Here is a 6,999-nt window from a genome sequence, read left to right on the forward strand (position 1 = left end):
TATTATGTTGTGGTCAAAGAAGATATCCTTTATGATATCAATCTTTTGAAGTCTAACAAGACTTAACTTGTGACCTAACATATGGTCTATCCCAGTGCACTTAAGAAGAATGTGTATACTGTTGTTGTTAAGTAGAGTATCCTGTACATGTCTGTTAGATCTAGTTGATCTACCATGTTGTTTAAAGTCCTCTCTATCCATACTTATCTTTTGTCTGGTTGTTCTATCCATTATTGTGAGTGGGGTTTTATTGTAGAACCATCTATTTCTTACTTCTGTTTTTCTAATTTTTGCTTCATATATTTTGTTGGTCTTTCATTAGTATGTAAATGCTTATAATTGTTATATCTTCTTGCTGTATTGGCCCTTTTATTAATATATAATGTGCTTCTTTGTCCCTTGTAATCTTTTTTCATTTAAGGTCTATTTTGTCTAATATTAGGATAGCTATCTCTCTCCCTTTTTTGTTATTTTCATGAAATATCTTTTCCATCCTTTTACTTTCAATCGATGTGTCTCATTGGGTCTCAAGTGAGTCTTTCATATACAGCATACAGTTGGACTATGTGTTTGTTTGTTTGCTTTTTAAGATTTATTTATTTATTATTGAGAGAAAGAGAGTGTGTGGGGGGGAGGCAGAGGGAGAGAATTCTCAAGCAGACTCCCTGCTGAGTGCAGAGTGTGATGTGGGGCTCTACACAGGGCTTGATCTCATGAGATCATGACCTGAGATGAAACCAAGAGTCGGAAGCTTAACCAACTGAGCCACCCAGGCGCCCCTGTTTGTTTTGTTTTATTTTAAGATTTTATTTATTTATTTGTCAGACAGAGAGAGAGATTGAGAGCACAAGCAGGGGGAGTGGCAGGCAAAGGGAAAAGCAGGCTCCCTGCTGAGCTAGGAGCCTGAGTTGGGACTGGATCCTAGGACCCTGGGATCATGACCTAAGCCAAAGGCAGACTTTTAACTGACTGAGCTACCCAGGCATCCCTGTTTGTTTGTTTTTAATTTAAGTACAGTTGAAACACATGTTACATTAGTTTCAGGTATACAATTTAGAGATTTGACAAGTTTATACATCATGCTATGTTCACCACAAGTACAGCTACCATCTGTCCCATTACATCACTGTTACATTGACTATATTCTTTATGCTCTGCTTTCCATTCCCATGACTCACTCATTCCATAACTGGAGGCCTGTATCGCCCTTTCCTTCTACCCATTTTGCCCAACCTCCTACTCCCCTCCCCTCTGGCAACCATCAGGTTGTTCTGTGTATTTATAGTTCCAGTTCTGCTTTTTGTTTATTTTATTTTATTTTTTTTAGATCTCATATATGAGTGGACTATGTGTTTTTAAGTCATCTGTCAATTTTTGTCTTTTGGCTGAAGAGCTTAATCTACTTACATCTAAAGTAATTACTGATAAGGAGGGATTCAATTCTGTCATTTTTCTATTTGTTTTCTATTTGTCTAAAGCTTTTTTTTGTCTCATTTCCTACATTACTGTTTCTTTCATGTTTAGTTGATTTTTTATAGTGAAATGTTTCAGTTCCTTTCTCATTTCCTTTTGTGTATCTTCTATAGCTATTTGCTTTGTGGTTACTTCCTTTAGTTCTTTGTGGGGATTATATCTAAAGTCTTAAAATTATAACACTATAATTTGGATTTATACCAGGTTATTTCAATAACATATAAAAACTCTGTTCCTTTACAGCTCTGTTCCTACTCTATTTTATTGGTGATGTCCCCAAAATTACATCTTTGTTTGTATCCACAAAACATAAACTAATAATTCTTTTAACTGCATATATCTCTTAAATTACATGGGAAATGATATTGGAGTTACAAATAAAAGTTATAGTAATACTAGCTTTTAGACTAATAACTTTTTTTAATGTATTAGTCTCTTAAATCATGCAGAAAACAAAAATTCCAGTTTTAAACTAATGTTACAATAACACTGATTTTTATAATTGCCCATGTATTTACCTTTGTTGGGACCTATTTCTCCATATGGCTTTGAGTTACTGTCAAGTGTCCTTTAGTTTTACCCAGCAGGACGGTCTTGAGAACTTTTTGCAAGGCAGGTCTAATGGTAATGAACCCCCTCAACCTTTGTATCTAGGGCATTTTAATTTCTCCCTCACTTTTGAAGGAGAGTTTCACTGAATATAGGATTCTTGGTTGATAGCTTTTTTATTTCTCTTAGCACTTTGACTATATTGGTCCACTGACTTCTGGCCTCCAAAGGTTCTAATGAGAAATCTGCTCATAATCTTATTGAGGATTCCTTGTAGGTGATGATTTGTTTCTTTCTTCCTTCTTTTAAGATTTACTCTTAGTCTTTCAAAAGTTTGATTATGTGTCTCTGTATGCATCTCTTTGAGTTCATATAACTTGGAGTTTTTTGAGCTTCTTGGATATTTATGTTCATACTTTTATCACATTTGGGAAGTTTTTAGCCATTATTTCTTCAAATATTCTTCCTGCCCCTTTCTCTCTTTCTTCTCTTCTGGAATTCCCACAATGCATATGTTGTTCCATTTGATGGTGTCTCACAGTCCCTTAGGCCCTGTTCGCTTCAATATTTCTTCTCTGTTCCTCAGACTCAATAATTTCTATTGTCCCATCTTCAAGTTCACTGATTCTTTCTTCTGCCTGCTCACATATGTCCTTGAGTCCATGTAGTAAATTTTTTATTTCAGTTATTGTATTTTTCAGTTCTAGAATTTTTTTAGTTTTCTTTTAGATTTTCTCTTTATTGATATTTCCATTTTGTTTATGCATCACTTTTTTTAACTTTCTCCACATCTTCCTTTAGTTTAGTTTTTTTTTTAAGACAGTTTTTTTTTTTTTTTTTTAAGACTTTGCCTAGTATATCTTCCATGAGGTCTTTTTTAGGGATAGTTTCTATTTTTCCATTGAATGGATCATATTTTCCTGTTTCTTTGTATGCCTTGTGATTTGTGATTGTTGTTATTGTTGTTGAAAGCTGGTTTTTTGAATCTAATAATGTGGCAACCGTGAACATAGGGTACTCCCTTCCAGAATTTGCTGGGTTTTGTTATTGCTATTGGTTTTGTTTTTCTGATTAATGTAGGCTTTCTCTGTACTGAGGATCAACCTGAGGTATAAATTTAAGGTCTTTCCTGAGCCTTTCCCTGGACATGTGTGGTCATTTTCTAATCTGAGTATATGAAATTGCTTTTGAATATCCCAGTTTTTAGTGTCTGGCTCCCAAAAGGGGAAAATTAAAAGAAAAATGAAGGGGGAGAGAGCATTAGCCTTTTAAATGTCCTGAAAGTCACTTCCGCAGGAGACAGAGGGGCTTACAACAATGAGGTACCTTAAAAAACAATGGGTGCCTACTTCTATTTTTTTTAATTAATTAAAAATTTTTTTTTATTAACATATAATGTATTCTTTGTTTCAGGGGTATAGCTCTGTGATTCATCAGTCTTACACAATTCACAGTGCTCACCATAGCATATACCCTCCCCAATGTCCATCACCCAGCCACCCCATCCCTCCCAACCCCCTCCACCTCAGCAACCCTCAGTTTGTTTCCTGAGATTAAGAGTCTCTTTTGGTTTGTCTCCTTCTCTGGTTTCGTCTTGTTTCATTTTTCCCTCCCTTCCCCTATGATCTTCTGTCTTGTTTCTCAAATTCTTCATAGTGAGATCATATGATACTTGTCTTTCTCTGATTGACTTATTTTGCTTAGCATAATACCCTCTAGTTCCATCCACATGGTTTCAAATGGAAAGATTTCATTTTTTTAATGGCTGCATAATATTCCAGTGTGTGTGTATGTGTATGTGTGTGTATATATGTACCACATCTTCTTTATCCATTCATCTGTTGATGGACATCTTGGCTCTTTCCATAGTTTGGCTATTGTGGACATTGCTGCTATAAATATTGGGATGCATGTGCCCCTTTGGATCACTACATTTGAATCTTTGGGGTAAATACCCAGTAGTGAAATTTGCTGGGTCATAGGGTAGCTCTATTTTCAACTTTTTGAGGAACCTCCATACTGTTTTCCGGAGTGGCTGCACCAGCTTGCATTCCCATCAACAGTGTATGAGGGTCCCCTTTCTCCGCATCCTTGCCAACATCTGTCGTTTCCTGACTTGTTAATTTTAGCCATTCTGACTGGTGTGAGTTGGTATCTCATTGAGGTTTTGATTTGTATTTCCCTGATGCTGAGTGATGTTCAGCACAGGGTGCCTACTTCTTTGCCTATACTTCTGTGATCTGAACCAGCAATTAGTGACCAGAGCACAGATTCTTAATAGTTGGAGGATAGGGTCCTTTTTTTCTACCCTGGATCCCACCAGCTGTGTACAAACTGTTCCAAGAATACTGTGCCCTGCTGCCTACCACATGGCTGTGTGTGAGGACAGGTAAATGCTACTGTGCAAAAAGCTAAAATTGGTAATCAACAGCTACTTACCATGCAAACATTTCCCTGGAGATTTAAGCCTTCAATAGACTCCAGAGTTCCAAAATAGTTACATCAGATTCTGCCAGTATAATTGTTTCTAGGTGACAGATAGTAGAGGTGGTGTCTAGGGAGATGCTTCCTACTCTACCATCCTCCTGTCCATTAGCTTTATTTTATTTTTTTAGGATTTTATTTATTTATTTGAGAGAGAGAGAATGAGAGATAGAGAGCACAAGAGGGAAGAGGGTCAGAGGGAGAAGCAGACTCCCTGCTGAGCAGGGAGCCTGATGTGGGACTCAATCCAGGGACTCCAAGATCATGACCTGCGCTGAAGGCAGTTGCTTAACCAACTGAGCCACCCAGGTGCCCATGTCCATTAGCTTTAAACATGTTACAACTGAGGCATAGGACAACATATTCTATCTTAAGAAGCCAATGAGTTTGGGTCAAATTTCACAATAACATGGTACCTGGGTGGCTCACTCAGTTAAGCGTCTGCCTTTGTCTTGTGTCATGATCCCAGGGTCCTGGGATCAAGCCCTGAGTCAGGCTTCCAGCTCTGCAGGGACCTGCTTCTCCCTCTCCCTCTGCTGCTACCCCTGCTTGTGCTCTCTCACTCTCTCTGTTAAATAAATAAATAAAATCTTTAAAAAAAAAGATTCATAATAACATTGTGTTATATGTTTGGTCATTGTGGTGGCAATTTTTTGAGAGAGAAAGAGTGGGGGAGGGGCAGAGGGAGAGAATCTCAAGCAGACTCCATGCTGAGTGTGGAGCTGGATGTGGGGCTCCATCCCAGGACCCTGAGATCATGACCTGAGCCAAAATCAAGAGTTGGGCACTTAACTGACTGAGCCACCCAGGTGCCCCCATGGTGGCAATTTTTTACATATGAAAACTTTTACTTTGTAAGCCCAAACACTAATTTCACACCTTTGACTTATTCTAGTCAAATAAGACTAGAATATATCTGAAATATAGCTCTAGTACCAGGAAAAGTTTGATTTCATGTTCAGTGGATATTTGTTGAAGGAGAAAATGTATGCCTCTGTTCTGTTAAGTCTTCCTGGAGTCATGCTGACCAGTAGAGCATGTAAATCCCAGACTAACTGCATCACAGGTGGAAACAGTGACAAAAAGAATATCTTCCCAAGTTCTCATCCTTGCAGAGCCAGATTACTCAGTCAGTCAAGTAAGGAATTTGGTGTAAAACAATGTTAAATTTAGTGGAGAAAAAAGTTTTAATTTTCTCATATTCTTTGTCACCTACTGTCTGATGTGTTTTTATCCACTCAGTTGTTCTTCTCTGTATTTCAAATAGAATTTCTAATAATAAACGTGACCCAATTCCATCATCAGACCATTCATGTTCTTTACATTTATGTCCTTTATGATTATATAATAGTCTTTGAATATGAAGATAATACCTCTGATGCAGCATTAATAATGCATATGCCTTGAGTTGTTGTGTTTTTCTAGAGGAATAAATTTATATTGATCTCATCACTGCAGTTTCTTGCCCAGTCTTCATGTGACCAATAGTACCATCTGCAAGACTGTTATGTGAATGTGGCTTGCAACTTACACCAAAAATACAACTGTCAACCAAGCTGATGTGGGAATTTAGCAAAGACCCATGCTTTGGCCTCTTTAGCAACAGGAACCAGCAAAAGGTAGTGGTCACCACTCATTAATTTAAATAGATACTGAAATTTATCTTGGGAAAAAGCCAAAGGACAAAAATAAATACTATATAATACCATAAATTACTGCTATGGATGCTTGGATGATGAAAGATAAAATTGACAAGACTGGGAGCTCTGCAATGGTCTGATATCAGGAAGGATTAATAGTATGTTCTGGCAATAAGAGAATAGGAGAAAAGAGTATTGTAGTGATACAAGAATTTAAAATACTGTGGGGCATGTTCTGAAGAAAACAGATCAGCCTAAAAGTATTGGAACAAAGGGTGGTAGTTCTAAGAGAATTGGAGGTACCAGGCTTGAGATCCAAACTAAAATTAACTCAATATTCTTCTCATAGATTCTTCAAGTATGGAAAATTTAATTTTATTAGTAAAATAGTGCATGCTTGCTATTCCTATTAAAACAAACTTACAAAAAAATGTATAATCCAGAATATAAAGTCCCTTAAAGTAAGGTGGCTATAGATCCTGATTTCTTCTAGACACTCCTGTATCATGCTGACAGTTCAGATGTAATTCACAAAAATGTCCTGGTGTGTGTGCATGTACGTGTGTGTGTGCATATACATATGAATATAGCTTTTGTTTTTATTTGTTGTTTGTTTTGCAAAAGTGAAATGATAGTATACATGTGGTTCTGAAACTTTTTTTCACTGAATATATATCTTAGAATCTTTTTTTGTTTTTTGTTATTCAAAATAACCCTTTTTTTAACCTACTATATACTATTCATTAATTTTACTTAATCCTCTATTAAAACTATCTGTATTGGGGCACCTGGGTGGCTCAGTCGTTAAGCGTCTGCCTTGGGCTCAGGTCATGATCCCAGGGTCCTGGGATCG

The sequence above is a fragment of the Zalophus californianus genome, chromosome 3 (assembly GCF_009762305.2).
Source record: "Zalophus californianus isolate mZalCal1 chromosome 3, mZalCal1.pri.v2, whole genome shotgun sequence".
NCBI classification, from domain to species: Eukaryota; Metazoa; Chordata; class Mammalia; order Carnivora; family Otariidae; genus Zalophus; species Zalophus californianus.